The sequence below is a fragment of the Clinocottus analis genome, unplaced genomic scaffold (assembly GCF_023055335.1).
Source record: "Clinocottus analis isolate CAN_PGR_092001 unplaced genomic scaffold, fCliAna1.0.p SCAF_38, whole genome shotgun sequence".
Classification (NCBI taxonomy): domain Eukaryota; kingdom Metazoa; phylum Chordata; class Actinopteri; order Perciformes; family Cottidae; genus Clinocottus; species Clinocottus analis.
In genome coordinates, this window is record NW_027176131.1 from 846,309 (window position 1) to 865,055 (window position 18,747).

Here is an 18,747-nt window from a genome sequence, read left to right on the forward strand (position 1 = left end):
GCCGTGTCCACGACCAATGCTTCAGATGATCCGACATCACTGGACATCGCGCTAAATCTGTCTCGAAACAGGTTCTTATTGGTCACACTGTGTTCATCGTCAGTTTAGTGCTTGATAAGGGAAATAAGATCTCGGATCATTTAGCGCCCTAGTGTGTGTGTGAGCGAGGCGTTTATAGATGTAGGAATGCCTGAACATCAAGCTGTAGGCTGTAAGTAGCAGTGAGAATCTGAGAAAAGATTTCAGCCGCTTCGTGCATCGCGACAGGCCTATTTGCGGAGCTTTGTTGTTACGCATGGTCGCTCTAATGGCAGTCATTTGCAAAGAGTTACGAAAAGTTACCGTACAGCAAGCGGCCGGTGGTTCGATTTGGGGAAAGCTAATGAGCTAACGAGCTAATGAACTCACTGAGGTTACCTGTTTGGCTTCCCCCAAAAAACAACGTGCGTCCCAGCGTCTTCCCTCCAGCTCGTATGTGAACTCCACTGCGTTGCAGCGTAAGACGAATCACCGCCGCTAATGGGCAGCGGCTAACAGAATTTAGTGCAGTTTCTCAGTACTTATGTTAACAGTGAGCTATTATGCCCTCTGGAGCTCGGACATCGACTTAATTGATCGGATTTGTCCACACATATGACATGCCCACTTAGGCCGAGGGCGGACAGAATGCCTTGCAAGTTCTTGGAGGGTATGAGGAGGGGGCGGCTCATTTAAACGGTGGGAAAAAAGAGAGCCGAGCTCCAGCGACCCATCCGCCTGCGCCTCCGACTCAGCTCGCCCGTCGGTGCGTGCCAGCTGGCCGCCGCACGTGCGCCATGTACATATGTTTGTGTGTTCTGCATTTAGTTGCTTTCCAGGCGTTGTCTGCATCAATTTATTTGCGTTTTGCGCTCGCATGCGTGTTTGTGTTTTGCACACTCACGCCTCATCAGCATCCCGGTCTGAGCTCCCCATCTGGTTCGCTTTTAAAAGAAAAGAGGCTCGTGGAGCTGCGGCGGGCCGGCGCTCCGAGGCGGGGCCGGCCCGGCGGCGGTTCCCTCCCCACTTACACATAAATCCACGGTGCGAGGCGCTCTGCCAGAAACAGTACAGGCCGACCCTCGTGGCTACTTCCCAAACCACCCAAGCTCATACCCCACTTTCTCTCTTCTATTGCCCTTGAAATGGGGCCTGCTCTAAATATTATCTCCCCCTGCGCTTTATCCCTCCGTTTAAGTCGGCAGCGAGAAGAAAGGAGCCGTGGGGCTGAGTCACTTTTTCCCCCCGCTCTCCTCCTCGCTCCAAAACCACAGGCAGCGGCAGCGGCTTCCTGGAGATGAGCGCTTTTGTCTGTTGTGTGACCGCGGCGGCTTTTAGGCAGATCCTCCTCTGATGAGGTAATGCACAGGATGAGGATGAGGAGGGAGGTGGAGGAGGAGAGCGGCCCTCCGGATCTATATTTGAACCTCTGATTTATCCGGGGAAAAGGGTACTTTAAGGAGGGGGATGCATGCTCCTCTTCAGCAAACACCCGCTCCACTCGTCCTCACCTCCCTGAAGGTGCAACTGGTTATCCATACTGGTGCCTGCTGGTCGTCTCCATTGCAGCATTTGCCGGCGCTTCCATGAGTCAACAGCTGAGGGGGGAGGAAGTGTAATTCATTTACGGGAAGGTTTCTCCCCCTCAGGTGACTTTTTTTTCCAACCGTCGACCAATTTCACGAGAAGAAATTGTATACTTTCAGGGAACTGTGTTACTTCGAGGGGGAAGTGCGGTGGCGAGCAGGAACATCCTCGTTCACGTCGAGTTGCCGGGATGAAATAGTCAAAACTTCCAAAAACATTAAAGTTGCCCCTCAAACTTTGCGTTTCACTACATGAGTTGGTGCGAGAGTAAATGTGCTTCTCACGGAGACGATGGACTCTGTCGGGGATCCGTTGAGCAACTACGATAAACGACTATAAACAAGATCATCGTTTGCAAAGCTGTAATTTGCGAAGCACTTTTATGAGCCTCCGAGTCTTTCTGAGCGTTTTATACGATTCAAGGTAAAAGGTTTTATGTGATTCTGAGTTTCCGTTCATCTGCTTGAGGCCGGTGATCTCTCCGTTTGTCTCTCCGCTTGTCTCTCCGCTTGTCTCTCCGTTTGTCTCTCCGTTTGTCTCTCCGTTTGTCTCTCTGCTTGTCTCTCCGTTTGTCTCTCCGTTTGTCTCTCCGTTTGTCTCTCCGCTTGTCTCTCCGCTTGTCTCTCCGTTTGTCTCTCCGCTTGTCTCTCGCGTCTTTTCTTCTCACTCTCTCCGGGTGACAACTGTCTCGTCCTGCTGAGGAATGCCACCGGACTCGCTGACATTCGGGATAATTGCTTCCTGTTTTAACCGTCGTGGGTCACAGGGGTCGGCGGTCGGGGTCAATCTCAGCTGTTGTTCACAGGGGCGACGAGGGGACGCCACCTGGTCCTCAGATCATGGTGATGCGGCGCCTTATTCCCTTTATTTTAGTCTTTTACATTCTTCAACAAGCCGTAGCTAGAAAGACCGGCCATGTTCAGCTGCTCCGGCTTCCTTCAACACTTTAAGTTGTTTTTATTAAATCGCTTGTGTTTGCCCGCGCAGGTAGAAAGGAGAACGGTCTCTGCAACACCTGTTCCTGAGAGACGAGTGGCAGCTTCCTGACTCTGAACGCTCTTCATCACATCTTCTTCATTACAGCGTTCTCATCATCTCATTTTCAAAGCCGCTATCGACCAAAATGAACCGGCGATGGCATTCCTACACTGGCCCCTCCCCCTCCTTTTTTTAGCGATCTGATCGTTTAAGTACACGCGAGCGTAATTGAGGTCTCTCCCTTGATTAGATTTGCGCCAGCTTTTAACAAAGCCTGCTCGAACTTAATCCAATGAGGCCCATTGTGGGGCGAGCGCGGGGACGGCATCGCTCCCGGTTAGCTTCAGAGGCCACCGAGCCGCCGGGGCAATTAGAGAGCTGCGCCGATAAAGAGGCCGGGCAACCGCAAAACTAACGACGGCGGCGCTTCTCAAAGCTCACAAGATAACAAGTGGACAACAGAGCAGTAATTCATCGCATGTTTCCTTTTTTCACTACGTGAAGACATCGACAAGAAATTAAAATGATTTCCATGGATTTAAGTTTGTCAATTCAATAATTAAATTGCTTCTAATGAACAAGAAGGCATGGCAGCATTAAAAAAGACATAAAGGCAATGAAATATAGATTTTATTGGAGTTGAAGGTGTATTTCTTTGCAGCGCTTCATCTCCTCTGATGTGCCTGTTCAGCCTGCGCAATTTCACCAAATGCTGAACGAATGACACAACAATTTGTCGGTCATTGCAACTCCATCCTTGCTTTTTTTCAATGCCGTGTCATCCGTACCGACTGCATACGTGTTGACATGCAGACCTCGGAGCAAATGACGTTGTGTGTAAAGCTAGAAAGACTTCTAACGGTCACAGTAACACAGAGACTTTCCACCAGGAGACCTGCGTTCGTGTCCCAAAACTTTGTTGTTTGTGACTTATTTTACGTACTTATGTTGCGTTGTTTGTGTTCTCTGTTTACACACTTATTTCACGCCGTTGGCTCAACCGAACTGTGGCTGCTTCACGGTAATAATCCGGCGTAAAAAGAAGAAGCCTGAAGCGCCTCATTGTGACACGCAGGGCGTTCTTAACGTATTTTAAACGCCTTCCTTTTGAGACCCGGTTGGCTCAGCGTGCACCTGAATTAGCCATTAGCTGTCGACGCATATCAATGTTCAGCAACTTTACACACACACACACACAGCGGCGGGAACACGATGCGCTCAGCGGACCCGACCCACCGGGCCCGGCGGCGGGAGGGGGGGGGGGGGGTGCAGAGGTATCGGCTTTGGCGTTTGGCGGCGTCCTCCAGCGACACCTGCGCGCCCGTAATCACAGTCGGACTAAAGCGCCTTCTGATCTGTGGCTGTGTGTCACACACTCAATCCCATAATCTCCTCCTTTGTTCTCTGTCACCGTCAATTAGGCACCGACCGAGGAGGCAGCCGAGGAAAGTGGCTGTGTGTGTGTGTGTGTGTGTGTGTGTGTGTGTGTGTGTGTGTGTGTGTGTGTGTGTGTGTGACGACTTTAATTCCCCCTCCTGTTAACTGCTGGATGCGTTTACGTGTGTGAGACGTTGGTTGTCTGTTAACTATGAAGCGTGTAAGTGAATTAGAGCTGAAATCATTTATTTATGGAGCTATAATTTAAAGGCGACTATTTGAAATAGCTGAATATTCATCAATAGTAAAACATAAAGACATTTCCAGATTGACTTACTTGTGGGTTTCCTAGGTCCGAGGTTTCAAACTGTCTTTCTAACTTTAAACCAGATGATGAACAGATTAATTTAAAAAGTCGGCAGATGACTCACGAGCTAATTGCTAGGTGCAGCGCTGCAGGGCAAAATATAAACACGGTAACTGTTGGTGATTTCATTTTATTTTTTTAATTTGTGCTTTAAAGAAACGCAGAGTTCGCCCTTCTTTCCTTCTGTGTGTGTTAACAAAGTCCTCTGACCGAAAGGCTGACAAACTGTTATGAAACCATCATATTAGCTGGAAAAAAAGGAAGAAAAAGAAGGCGACTTTTGAAAAGTTATTTAAAAAAACACACACACACCATGAAGGCAGTGGACACGTTACACTCTTTTCATCTCACTTCACGGTCATGTATGTGTCACTAGACACGACCTAATTGATCTGCTCTGACCCGATCAGTGTCGCGATTAAGAACAGGAAGGATTGTGACTGAGACAAGACTCTCTCTCTCTCTCTCTCTCTCTCTCTCTCTCTCTCTCTCTCTCTCTCTCTCTCTCTCTCTGTCTCTCAACAATAGGATTTCACACTCACTATAAATACGTGGGCCTGAACAAGTCGCAGCTCACCTGTTCAAGCTGCGACTAATCCAGAACTATTTCAATAGTTCCCCTTGAGGTTCAATGATCCGGCTCCTCGAGGTGCCACTGGATGAACGGCATGCCGGTATGTCATGAGGAGAAAAAATAAAAATAAAACAAGCGCTTCTGGACGCGGGCCCGGCCGTGAAGCGGCTGTTTGAGTTGTTTTTCTTTTTTTAAATCAAAAGCTTATTGATTGCGGTTTCTGGATGTTTTTGCTTTGTGTTTTTCTGGTTTTACTTGAACTGAATCGCTCGGCTTTGTCAGAACAGCAGCGGGGAGGTCAGAAAAAGGCGTATTGACACACACACACACACACACACACACACACACACACACACACACACACACACACACAACGGATCCTTATCTGGATCCGTTGTTTACAGGCGAGTGTTGACAATAGCTGATACGCAGCGCGATAAATGCACTTTGATTTGCAATGAGAGACAATGCTGCATGATGTGAGCCAGCGACACTTAAGACTGGAGTAACTGGTGTGAACACAAGCCAAATGTATGCGTGTGTGCGTGTGTGTGTGTGTGTGTGTGTGTCTTCAAGAGGCCGAGCAGCTCCGCAGCATGTTTGTCAAAGCCTCTGGATGAGGCTCCAACATGCTTGGCTTCCTTTCAGATCCCGGATCACTCGCTGATAATAGAGACAGATTTTTTTGATGCCGCTGCCAACGCGTCGTTCTTTAAAAAGATGCTCGTTTGCATTATGCGGTGAAAGTGCTGCGCACGGGGCCTCGCCGCCGAGGAGGGAAATACACCAGATGCAAATGATTCATCGCCCGGACGCTATCAATTTAACCCACGTGAGCCTCGCTCAATAATTAATGGCTGTTGGCGTATGACCCCCATAAGCCGTACAGTAAACAAGCATGTCTCATAACTATGCATGAGATCTTGTAGTGGGCGAATGTACGGCCACGAGGCCCTCAGACGAGCCCTGAGAGTTAATAAATCAGCCATATCTAATGAAGCCCCTAATTCTGATTTACAGCCTGCAGCCCAGTGCTGCGATGGAGAGACACATGTTTGCAGAGAGAGAGAGAGAGAGAGAGAGAGAGAGAGAGAGAGAGAGAGAGAGAGAGAGAGAGAGAGAGAGAGAGAGAGAGAGAGATTTGGGATGTTTATACATTGACTTACAGCTACAGTTGGAACTTTATTGAAAATAACTGTCTGTCTGTGAAAAAAAATCTGCTTCCTGGGCCTCCTTTTAGTGCCTCTAATGGCACTCGCCAGAGGAAAAATCGACCAATCAGAGCCGAGGAGGAGCCTCTGTCGCAGCTGTCAATCAACACTCGTGAAGCTCAAACTGGGTCGAGCCCATCGAATATGAATCTAAGATTATTATGTCACGGCATTGGCTGTGTTGCCTCAGGCGTTATCAGAAACATGTTTTAGATCCATCTGTTTTGCTTTAAAAAATAATAATAATAAAAAGTTTGTGTCCCAGCGGCCCCAAACTAAGCCCCGCCCACTTTCTCATCCAACAGTTCACTAAAAGAAAAGGATAAAAATACAAAGCGTATTCATATTTTATCAGCTCCGACAGTTTTGAACGGCGTTCACGAGCGTTGATTGACAGCTGCGTTAAGACGCTCCTCGGCTGTGATTGGTTGCTTTTCTTTGGGGCGTGTTGGAATCGAGCTAACGCTAACAGGAGCGCTAACAGGAGCGCTAACAGGAGGCGGAGGCAGCAGATTTGAACTACCGTCAGGACAGTTTGAGCAAATAATACAAAGTATAGACACTTCAGCTGGCAAGTTTCTTTATTTTCTACTTCCTCGTGTTTTCCCCCCGTGGGGATCAGAAGCAGTTGGTTTAGTTTCTCTAAACAATTCTCCTTTTTATTCCAGACTAACTGAAAGCATGCGGCACTTTGCTTCTGAGCCAGATGATTGCTCGCGTTAACGCTTTCAAACCTGCGTTTTGACGATGTTTACACTTTGTAAATATTCATATCTCCTCCATAAAACATCCCAGAAATATGGTTCGACTTCTACCGGAAACAGTGGACTTCCTGCTCCCGCTGCTTTCCTCCCGCCTCATTTTCGCGACTCACACGGCGAGATAGCGGAATTACGCTGCAAAACAAAGTACTCGTCACACAAAGTCCTTCACTGTGATTTGTCAATTCGTACGTCTGTCGACATTTTGTTAAAAAACTGACCAATAAACGCTCAAGAAAATCTCTTTGTCTTTCCACTTTGCCTCATGACGATGGTGCCGTATTGCATAGAGAGCTGAGATTGTTCATGTGAAACATGGGGATGTATCTTATACGCAGGCCCAGAGGGTTGAAGACTTCTCATCGTCAGGCCGGACAAACCTAAAAATCCCTCATGAAGCGTCCGCGAGAAAGAAATGGCTGCTGTGAGTTGTTTCAGTTGATGAAGCTAAGCAGCAACGTCATGTTGACTTGAAGGGTTTACAGCCCGACCCACAAAGTGCCCGACCCCGCACGCCCCGGCGTCGGTCGTGTCGCTGAACAAACGCCACCTGAGTCTCGTACGTATCCGCCACGATGCAAAGGCTTAAGCCCGTGTGAAGACCGGCCGCTGTGATTGGCTGGGCTAATACCGAGCGAGGCCTTGTGCACCGTGAACAATGTATATTCGCCGCGGGTCGCTAAAAGCACAATGGATACCTTGTGCAGCGGCTCTGATCTCACACCTTCCCCGCACTCAAGAATGTGACTGCGTGCATGTGTTTTTACATCTTGCTTGTGTTCATACATCCACAAGCGTGACTTATTCATTTTCCTCGGCAGGTTTTTTTTCCTCGAGCGGCCACAGAACGGCCTCTTTCTCTGCCGACATGCGTCTGTTGTGGGCCACTCGTGCACGGTATCAGATGTATCGTCGCACATAACTGTTTCAAATCGCACAGCCTGCTTCCCATAATACACACAGACCCTGTTCCCACCAGAATTAGGGCGTGCACGCAGGTTTTTTTAAGTATGGGAAACCCGCTAAAAATAGACAATAGGCTCCTCTCCAATTGCCAGAATGCCGCTGCGTTGGCCTTTCTGTTCTTTTTCTGCCACTTTCAATGTGAGCAGCGTTCAGAAAAGAAACGTAAGGGAGGTTACTTTTCTTTTCTTATTTTTGATCTGCTACTTATTCACTTTCAAACATTGAAATCAGAGTGAAAAGACGAACAAAGATGGTTCAGGTGGGTTTGAACAGGGATGAAATGATTGTTTGTCTGGAGAGCATATGACTTGATTTAAAAGTCTTGTACCTTAATGAATTATGGTAATTTGCCCAAATCCCCATTTTATGTATTATACATTCACATACTATGGGGGAGGGGTTCAAAATGATGGCCGGTTGCCATGTTTCCACCGCTGCCGATCGGAGCCGGAGCCGTTTTAATACCTGCGACTTTACTGCGGATTCATTTGTGAACGAACGCCAATTGCAACCTTTCCCATGGAAGACAAAAGCCAGATGTTAGTGGGTGTTAGTTTTTTGCCCGGTTGGGAAAGACGCCATCGACAACTAAGCACAAAAACTCTCATGACAAGCGGCTGCAGCCGGACCGGCGGACGCGGGATTGGAGAGGAAAGGATTATTCTGGATTGTGACGGCTCGAGATGCCGCAGGACACCGACACGCCTCCGACCGGCGAGGCGGACGACTGCTGCTGGAGCGGAGAAGAAGAAGTTTACTCAGCATTGCTTCCCTCGGTCCTCTGCCTTCTCTACGCCGAGTTCAAGTCCTGCTTTGTAGATAAAAAAAGAAGCTCAAATTCTAGTTTTCCTTCTTGTTCGGAGTTGACGAGAAGAAGTTCATCAACAAAAGAAAGTTAGGGTTAACCGTAACCCTCAGATTGACTCCACATGGTTCTCAGCCTTGGAGTTAGGAGCTAACGGCGTTTGCGGCAGATGCAACGACAGCATTGGCGGAGCTAACGGCGCTAACGGCGCTATCAGGGTGACGCTTCTGTGGCGACGGCGTGGGCCGGGACGGCGTTTTCTTTTCAAGCGCCGTATGAACGCCGGCTCACACGCCGGGACTCACGTGAGCTAACACGCATTGGAGGATTTATACGTAAACAAAGCACGGTGAAGCTCAGGTTAGAACAGAGGGACAGCGGCTTCAGTCCTAACCAGCCCTCACTGCGGCCTGACAGAAGCACATGGTGGTTGACCGCTTTATTCATGCTCTGATTTTTGGGAATTTAGCGGCTTTAAATGACATAAAGTACAGAGTACATCATCACCACCAGAGTCAGGCCTGACAGCGTCTAGAAGATAAGACACGGAAAGGTTTTTGGAGAACTGATTCGTACATTTTGGGGATTTTTTCTTCTTAGTTGCCGTCATCAGTTCTGTTATTGTTGATTCTGTGCTCAGTTGTCTTGACACAAAATTACATGGAAATGCCCAAATACAGCGCTAGTCATTCATCGAAGCATGTTTTAAATAAAGTTACGCAGACAACAACCGCCTCTGGAGCCAAATATTTATTTCATTAATTTATTTACTCAGCCAAATTTCTCCTCTGTCGTCCTTTTTATGTGACTGTTTGCGTTTTAAAATCACAGTTTACGGTGCTGCACCCAACCTAAAACCATGTGGACACGCGTGTCACAGCAACCCGGCGTGTTCAGAGGCGTGATGGCGTTCCTCCTCGTCTGCATCTGTGTGAGAGTTACACGCTGCCAACATGAGTATCAATTAAACCTTGTGTCACGAGCACAGACGACTCGCTGCAACCAGCTGTGCACATTACGCATTCAGGCCGGTCAATTATTAATAAAAACGTGTTGTTTTGCGACGGACTGGAAGTAGCATGCCGCTGAATAATGCAGCAATTTCATGCTAACAAAGCTGAGGAAATCCTCAAAGCTCTCTCAGAGATAGGGAACAAAGCTCATTGTCAGAGGATAGAGAGGCAACTGGGATTACAATGGGGGCATCCAGTGAAACGACTTGTCAGTCTTAATCTGGGATTAGCAGGCTTTCGCGCCTCCTGGGCGCTCTAAAAGCCACCTGTTTGAACACCCCTGGTGTCACTCGCAGGAGCTGCTTGTTTGATTGTGAGTCTTTTGTTTGCGTCAAAGTTTAGAAAGCAGTTTGTATTATTTCCACTTTGAGGAGACAAATATATCTATTTGCAAATGTAGTTTAAAAACATACAAATCATTTGAATTTACTAGAATAAAAAGTACGCCGAGTCCACCATATCTGTGCTCTTTGAGATTGCAGTGATTTTTATTCCCAGTAAGAATATGAGCATGATCTATGAACTTCTTTTTATTGTCTGTGTCAAACAACCAAAACTAATTAACAATCAACACAATTGTCTTCCGCTTGTATGTGTTTAGAGAGATTTCGTCCCTGTGTGCCGTCATGTGCTCTCAGCTCAGCAGCTGTGACGGGACGGACAGCTGAAGTGAATGAACAACACCACAACACAGCAAACATGGCCGTCTGATGATTGTTCTTAGCTGCAGACCCCTGAGTCCCGTAATGACTTATTGAAGCTCCCTTCTTCTTTTTCCCGGCTGCTCGCCTCAGGGCAAATGCAATTACTCTAAAAAATGTGTGAGGGCAGCTGTCGTATCGCCACAGGCTTCTATCATGACTTTCGACTGTTGATGTCACCCTCGAAATAGATTTAACTGCCGGTGATACTTCTGAAACTTAACCCTTTGGAAAATTGACCCGCTTTGATTTCTTAATCTCCTTAATTTCTTTCACGCGGAGCGCTGTCAAAGACGCTCGTCTTCCTCTCCGTGCTTCAGGAAAATATCTTGTTGCGTCTTCTTCCCGGACGAGTTGGTTTCAAGCACAGTTCATGTCTTTCCTGCTTGGAAACGAGGGCGTCTATATTCTTAAGATAATAGGATTTTCCCTTGTTTACAGCTCCTGTCATCTATATGAAGCACAACAAGGCTTAAAACTTGTGTAACCGGCTTATTTGCGCATCGCAGCGGCATTATGTTGGAGGTCAAAGGTAATTGGCGTAATAATTAGGATGGTGGCTTGAAGTGAGAGGACGAGTGGCGGTTTGGTGCTGACGATAAACAGATAATGACCTCCTGTAAGTCAGGTGTTTGTCAAATGGAAGGCGGGTTTGTGCTTTAAGCCGATACAGATCAGAGGGGAAAAGAGGTGAGGAGAAAGAGAGACGACAAAGGGAGGGACGGCAGAGTGTCGTCACGCAGACTTTAGAGAAAAGAGAAAATGCACAAAAATGGATGTTGACTCGGCGTCAAAATCATCGTTGGTGGAATAAAAGCTACCTCGGCTCCAAAAGATGAATTAAATATCTTACATGAATCATGTGTTACTCTACGAGGGCGACCTGTCTCAACATGTTCACATCTTGAGTTCAGCTGATATCTATGTGTCACACTAATAATTAAACACACATAAACTTTCCAATGGCTTTGCCGCTCTCATTGAAAGACGACCCCTCTCTAGCAGATTAACGTTTACTTGTGTGTTCCTCAGGGTTCGAGTCTGGGTCCTCTTCTATTTTAGCTGGTTCTGTTTTTTCTCATATTATAATATAATTACACTACCAATATACTGAGGATGCATAATAATTAATATATCTGTATATAAATACACGAGAACTTGGGGCTTAAAGAGCATGCTAAGAAGGCCATAGTGTTGGCTATTTGAAAAGCTAACGTGTTTTTTTAACAGTGATTTAAGTTTTGCTAAGAAGTTTAGGAAAATTACAAAATGTCCAACAGAGTCTGAAAAGTCCAGACTTCACACCTGCCAGTAGAATATTAACACAACAACTTTGTGTGAAGGGCAAAATGCTTTGAAACGGCAAACACAACTTAATCTTTCTGAAATGACTTTGTATACATAAGTACTGTGGAGTCTGCTGTTTCATGGGCGTACGTTATCTGTTTATATAACGTCACGGCTACCTGGACAATGTGCTCTACTTTGAGGGCACAGAGACAAAATGTCCAAGTCTTCTCGGTGCTCTGGGCGTGAGTCGGTAGACAAACAGTCCTTTTGAGCCACCGAGTGTTGACTTTGGTCTTCAGTGATTTCTTCAATGGTTCACTCTGTATCGTTGCCATGCAGTAGATAAATGCACATGTGTACTGTATTTGTGTTAGCGAGGGGTGTGTTCGCATGCCAGGAAAAATAACAAGCACAAGGCAGGGTGTTGGTCAATAAGGGCCCGTCTGGGTTTCTTGGGGTCTGCGGTTTCTGGTCCGGGTCCCTGAACACAGAGAGCCGGCACGGCGAAGTGTGTTTTTAACGCCGTACAAACGAGGCATTCATCATTTCTTTGAGTGGTCCATCGTCGGCTTTGATTGAGACTTTCCATCAGCGCGGCACTAATGGAGGCATCGGACCCCCGTGTTGGCTCCAGGTGTCCATGTGATGAGTGTACACTGTTTGTGAGCGCTGACACTGGACACAGCGACGGTCTCGACACTTTTTCCTCCACGGAACGAACAGGAAATACGTTCTTCTGGGAACACAGTTGTATTCAAGCGTTTTCAGGACAAACCTACCAAACGGATTACCAAAGATATGAAAGAGCCATTAACAGACCTGCTAATAAACGTCATAAAGGACCATGTCCTTGTGGGATGTATAGTACGGCCATACCGCCGACTTCAGCCTTTCTCAGACCCACTCCTCGTGGAGGGCCATGGGAGCGAATCCCAAACCAGTTAACGGAGCTAAAGTGAGTTATACAACCCTTCAACACACACAGAGCTCTGGCTGAGATGTTCATTTGATTGTGAAGCGTTGGATATTCACATTGAAGCGGTGCAAAAACCAAGAAGCTCATAAAAAATCAGAAATCAAGCAATATTCTTGCATATTCTTTTTATTCTTAGTACCTTTTGTGTTTATTGTCATTGAGGTCTTTTTGTCTATTCTATAGTATTTTCACGTTTCTTGCTTTTGCACCGAAAACACACGAAAAGCTGCTTCCTCGTTTGTGGAAACCTCGTTGGCATTGAACCTCGGCCTGTTTTATGGATTATGGATGTCGTGAGTGTGCCACCTCGCTGCCCACACTGGTAATCATGAAGCTTATTATTAGTGCTGTGTAATAGTTGCGCATGATACAAAACCATGGCCACGCAGCGTTACGACAGTTCCTGTTTCCACCGCTGCATTAAACCTTACACCTTAAAGCATGAAGGCCCGCCCCCGGCTCTGAGCCCATGTGTCAATCAAACTGTGTGGGCGGTACTGGGATATCTTCTCCTCAGGAGCCGAGTGGTGTTCTTGGTCTGGTCAGTGATGGGGAATTGTTCATAAAATAACCAAATGGCCACGTCTGCCCATGATCGATCCCTCGAGTCATACTGCTAATAACATGCTCTGCTCTGTAGTCTGACTGTTGTAGAGTGAAACCACTCGATAGTGGTCGGTCCGCGTGGTGATGGATGGCTCGGTCCGTCCCCTCTGAGGGCCTTCAGGTTGTACATACATAGAAGCTCTTCAGCGTAACACACTGATGGTCGCACAATGGCTTCTGTTTACCTGAGATTTGGGTTGTGAGGGATGATGGATGCGCGCGGCGTTCTCGCCCGACCGCCGCAAACGCCTTCTGCTCACCTCCCTCCATTGTTTGCCTCGAGTCACCAAAAGGTCAGCGAGGACCTGCCGTCGCCAGCGACCAGCTCACAGTCGCACTGGAGACCGAGTCGCGACCAGAAGACCAAGCGGAAGGAGTTTTGAGAGGTTGAGAATAAGTCAAGACGGAGTCAGAGACGAGTCCGAGACAACCAGAGGCAACGCTCAGACTGCTCTGGAAGATATCCAGATGGCATGAAAACACGATGAACATCATAAATGTCTCGGTGAAGTGATCAAAAAGAAGGTTTTGCGGCCGCAGTAACGATGTGAACAAATCATTTAGACGAGGCGCTCGTGTCCTCGTCGCTGTCGATCGCCGGTCTTGAAATACGATCCAGAGTCTTCTTTGTCTGGACCGTGAAGGAAGGAGGCGGTTCGATTCCCGGGTCCCCGCCTCTGACGGGGAAATCCACGTTTAAACGGTTTGAATTTCTAGAAAACAAAACTGCTTTTCTTGCTCGTGAGGCATTGACGAAGTGGGCTGGTGGGCTTCTATTTCGGGCCAAAAAAAAAAAGAGCCGGGCTGAGACGGGAGGAGGAGGAGGGATCTCTGGGAGGAAAACAGGGCTGTGTGTGTGTGTGTGTGTGTGTGTGTGTGTTCACATTCCACATGTCTGACCTATGACAGTGCCCTCTGTGTGCGGCGCTCGGCGATGATCTAATGAGGGTCCAGACAGACCCGGCGTTGAGGAGCTGTTCACATACGAGGCCAATCCTCTTTTCTTTTCTTGCTCCTTCATTTCTTCACCCAGAGGAAGGTAACCGAGCACGCGTGTTCACCTGCTCAAGTCTCACCTGGCAGCTTCCTGCTACATGGTGGCCACCAAGACGTCTGGCTGGAGAAGAGGCGGGCCTTCACGAGGCGACGGCGCTAATGATAGACGCTATCCAGTTGCGGCATTTCTTGTGGCTCGACCTTTTCAAGAGACTAAAAGTCTGAATTTATCGGCACCTGCTGATCCGATTTCATTTTTAAATCGCTCCTCTCGTGAGTTCCCTCAACTTCATGGACGTGCGGCACAAATCCAGGATTATCCCGTCTCCAAGACGATCAAAATTGATGTTAATTCTGTCGCTGTGGCGCTAACTTCAGTACGTTTGTAGCTTTGAACTCGAGAAAGCAACTGAAGGAGGAACTTGGCAACCGAAACAAGTCGGAGACTTCGCCTGTGTTGCTTAAACCTTCAGTTTCTTTTTGCTTTTCTTCCTCTCATTTTCATGTCCAACAGACAAACTCCTCTCTCTCTCTCTCTCTCTCTCTCTCTCTCTCTCTCCCTCTCTCTCTCTCTCTCTCTCTCTCTCTCTCTCTCTCTCTCTTTGGTATTTCCAACTTCCTCAGTTCCATCCAGCTGGGACGGCTGGAGGTTTTACACCCAACTGGTGGAGTCGAAGGCTTTTGTCGGGGCCTTCTCTCGCTCCACAAGTGGCAGAAGGGACCTGGGCTGTGAATGGCGCTTTGTGTACTGTTTTTCTAAGAGGGGGCCCTCTCTCTCTCTCTCTCTCTCTCTCTCTCTCTCTCTCTCTCTCTCTCTCTCTCTCTCTCTCTCTCTCTCTCTCCGTCCACAATGCCTGATTGTTTCTGCCAGGTCTCCAGGTTCCAGGCCAGAGCCGAACGACGCTTTCCTGCCAAATTGCGACCCCGTGTTTTTTCGTTTTTCTTCCGCTCACAAAGGGATTCTAAGTTACTGTCCACGTTTGAGAAGGAGACTTAGCCAGCGGTCCTACACACCAGTGTGTTCGCTGAATGTCTCTAAAGGCTGTGTAAGGGTGCCACAAAGGGTCACAAAGGAAGGGAGCTTAAAGCAAAACGCTCAAAGAGAACAGTAAGTAACGTCGCTGAGCGGTCCTCCATCGGGACTTTAGGTCCGTTCGGTGTCGGAGAGAATCTTCCAGCCTGACTTCACTTCAATAAAACAATAAAACAAAGTCAAACAATGCACGAGGACAGAACAATGAAAGCTGCTCAACAGTGGGTCTGTTTAGCTTTCAAGCAGCCAATCTCCTCAGTATCGCCTTGCAAGACTTACTTCAGACAGAAGAAGTGCTTTCAGGGGAATAACTTCATGTTTTTCTAGAAAGCTTGACTTTATGAATTGGGGCCTTTTCGGGGGAAAAGAGCCTCAAGGCTTTTTCAGCTATCAGTGTCACATTATCGTCACATTACTGTTTCCTGAGTGTTTCCCGCGTTTCGGACAGACTCGTTCTCGTTGGGAAAAGGTCGTTTCTTCGGCTGCAAGCGTTTAATTTCTTCCTCCGTCTCAGTGGGAAGAACCTGACGCGTCAGAGGAAAGACATGAAGACAAACGCTTATTTTCTCAGAATGCACATGCATCGTTCTGTGTGTTATCCTATAAAAAAGTCTGTTCAGACGGTCAATCTCTGCAGGAAACACAAAGCGCGGTGCCGCTCGGTGCCGCTCGGTGCCGCTTGGTGGCGCTCATTGTGTCTCGTGACGGCACAGAAGCAGCTGCAGGACGGTAACATGTAAAAGAGCCTGAGAGGAGTTCCTCCTCCATTTCTCCTTGTTATTGTTTGGATTTATTTTTAAGATATCGCACAGCAACCCATCATGATGATGCCTGATGTCTGGCGCTTCATTCTGGCACTCTGCTGTTTCAGTGGGTTTTGTTCTAAATCAGCGTTTTTGTAGCTATACCTTTTGAAAATAAATGCATAATTTATGTTATACACGTGATTATGAAGCAGGAAGTATTAATACCAGGTGGGACGTGTCAATCAATCACTGATCTTTCAGCCAGGAGACCAATGTTTGTTCCTCGTGTGAATTCATTGTCACGTTGTTAGCATGAAAACGTTGAAATGACCTTTCAAAATGTCCATAACTTAACAGCTTTTGAAGGTATCAACAAACATGTGAACTGTGAGGAGAATTAAATTGGGATAAAGTTAAACTGCACAAAAAGATCATAATAATTCACCTGAAATCTCAAAGTAAAAGCCTGGAGGAGCTCCTGAGCTCCTGGTGCAGCTTTGCATCGGTTGCGCTCGGCCGTGTTAGCGAGACAAGCCGTCGTCTGAACGCTGGTAATGTGAGTCCTCGCCGGGTGACGACGGCACCAAGTGCACTGTTTTCTTCCCCGGCCAATCGCAGAGAGGCTTTGCGGCGTGCTTACCAACAAACCCCCGCACGGTTGCATGATGATACCATATCAGTGGCGGCGAGCGATGGGGCCGGGCATTCCTGGCCATATGAGACACCAGTTCCAAGAAACTAGGTCTTAAGCTCCGCCATAAACACAGCACAGCAATATTGTCAGCTAAATATAGGCTCTCGTCTCGCTGCCCATCGGCCCCTCGAGTGTGGAGAGCAGGGCTTGATGGTGGATTAGTCATGTGCTGTTTGCTGCTTGTCTGGCGTCTTCTGATCTCATGTACTCACGCCGCCGTTTAAAACAACGGAGTTCTGCAGAAATGTAAACCTGACAGCTGTCGCCGTGCCAGTTTGTCCAATCGGGCGTTTCGGGTGGAGCTTGTTGGCACGGCTGGAAGATGAATTGAGCCAAGGCTTCGTGAAGAACGACTGCAATCATTTGTTATTGTTTCCTGATGCGTGGCGGAGGCCTCCTGGCTGCGCTGGCGGTAGACTGAGACTCTGCCTTCCTAACGCTGCTAAAATGCTGCTAACTCTTCTCTAGCTCGCTGCTAACTCTTCTCTAGCTCGCTGCTAACTCTTCTTTAGCTCGCTGCTAACTCTTCTCTAACTCGCTGCTAACTCTTCTCTAGCTCGCTGCTAACTCTTCTCTAGCTCGCTGCTAACTCTTCTCTAGCTCGCTGCTAACTCTTCTTTAGCTCGCTGCTAACTCTTCTCAAGTTCATCGCTAACTTCTCTAGCTCATTGCTAACTCTTCTCAAGCTCATTGCTAACTCTTCTCTAGCTCGTTGCTAACTCTTCTCTAGCTCATTGCTAACTCTTCTCAAGCTCATTGCTAACTCTTCTCAAGCTCATTGCTAACTCTTCTCAAGCTCATTGCTAACTCTTCTCTAGCTCGTTGCTAACTCTTCTTAAGCTCATTGCTAACTCTTCTCAAGCTCGTTGCTAACTCTTCTCTAGCTCGTTGCTAACTCTTCTCTAGCTCATTGCTAACTCTTCTCAAGCTCATTGCTAACTCTTCTCAAGCTCATTGCTAACTCTTCTCAAGCTCATTGCTAACTCTTCTCTCGCTCGCTGCTAACTCTTCTCTAGCTTGTCGCTCGCCTCACTGCGCGCTGCAAGCTAACGCTCGGTGGGGTTTTACAGTTTCTTAGCTAAAAACAGTTGCTCGCTGCGTCTGAAAAAAAATGCAACCAGATCTCACAGAGACGCGTTTGAACAGCGCGACATTTAAGGGATGATTTGCGTCGACAATCCATTTTAGGTTTCGCTGTTACTGCAAAACAAACGCATTTAGGTTTCAACAATTAACTACTTAGTTGATTTTAGGAGGAAACATCACGACTGGGCTTAAAATAAAACTGTGAACCGAGTCAAAAATAAAAAACTTCACTGAAGTAACTTCAAAATAACTCAACAACACGAACAGCGGTCTCCTGGCTGAAAGTCTTTCTCACTTCTTACACTTCAACTTCATCATTAATGTTCCTTTCTGTTCCCACTGAGGCTCCAGTGCGTTCCTGTTGCACTGGAGGACTTCCACATCTTCTGGTCCTTAATGGGCCGCTTGGTGGGATCGGGCTACGAGTGAACAGAAGTGCAATTTGCTTTAAGATGCTAAAACATTCCTGAGCGCTGAGAGAGAGCGCAGCGCTGAGTCATATTTATCTGTCGGGTTTGTCCTCACCAGCTTACCCTTTCACGCACGAGCAGTCATCCGATCCATTGTTTAATACAACAATATTGACGATCGCAGCTTCGAGTGTTTAGCCGCTGCTCTCATCTGGACCGGCTGACGGTGAGCTAACGGCCGAGTAATCTTCAATTCCCTTCTTGTCCTCTTTTGGGAACAATGTCGCATGCAACGAGGTCAGCATCAGCCACAGAGCCCGAAAAGATGATATTAGAGGTGTGTGTGTGTGTGTGTGTGTGTGTGTGTGTGTGTGTGTGTGTTTTCTGGATCAGTAAGTACTGAGGGTGAACTATTGATGGTTCTCAGACGTCTTCAGGTCAGCGTTGAGTCATTTAACCCACGTATGAATAAAAGATGGCGGCCTCAGACGCCGTTACCACCAGCCAACATGACATGAGCTCCTTCTACGTCATGCACAAGCGTGACGTAGA

At 47.5% G+C, this 18,747-nt stretch overlaps 1 protein-coding gene across 3 annotated transcripts in view; it reads left to right on the forward strand.

Moving 5' to 3' along the window:
* LOC137799695 (transcription factor SOX-6-like) overlaps window positions 1–18,747 on the forward strand; it is a 103,904-nt gene that overhangs the window by 15,103 nt on the left and 70,054 nt on the right. The window contains exon 1 of one of the 3 annotated variants that reach the window (XM_068596491.1): window positions 4,920–5,001. The exons of the other annotated variants lie outside the window; for them this stretch is intronic. The gene's annotated coding sequence lies outside the window, so the exon portion shown is untranslated. Of the gene's footprint in view, window positions 1–4,919; window positions 5,002–18,747 lie in introns of those variants that run through there. 3 annotated transcript variants of the gene reach the window in all.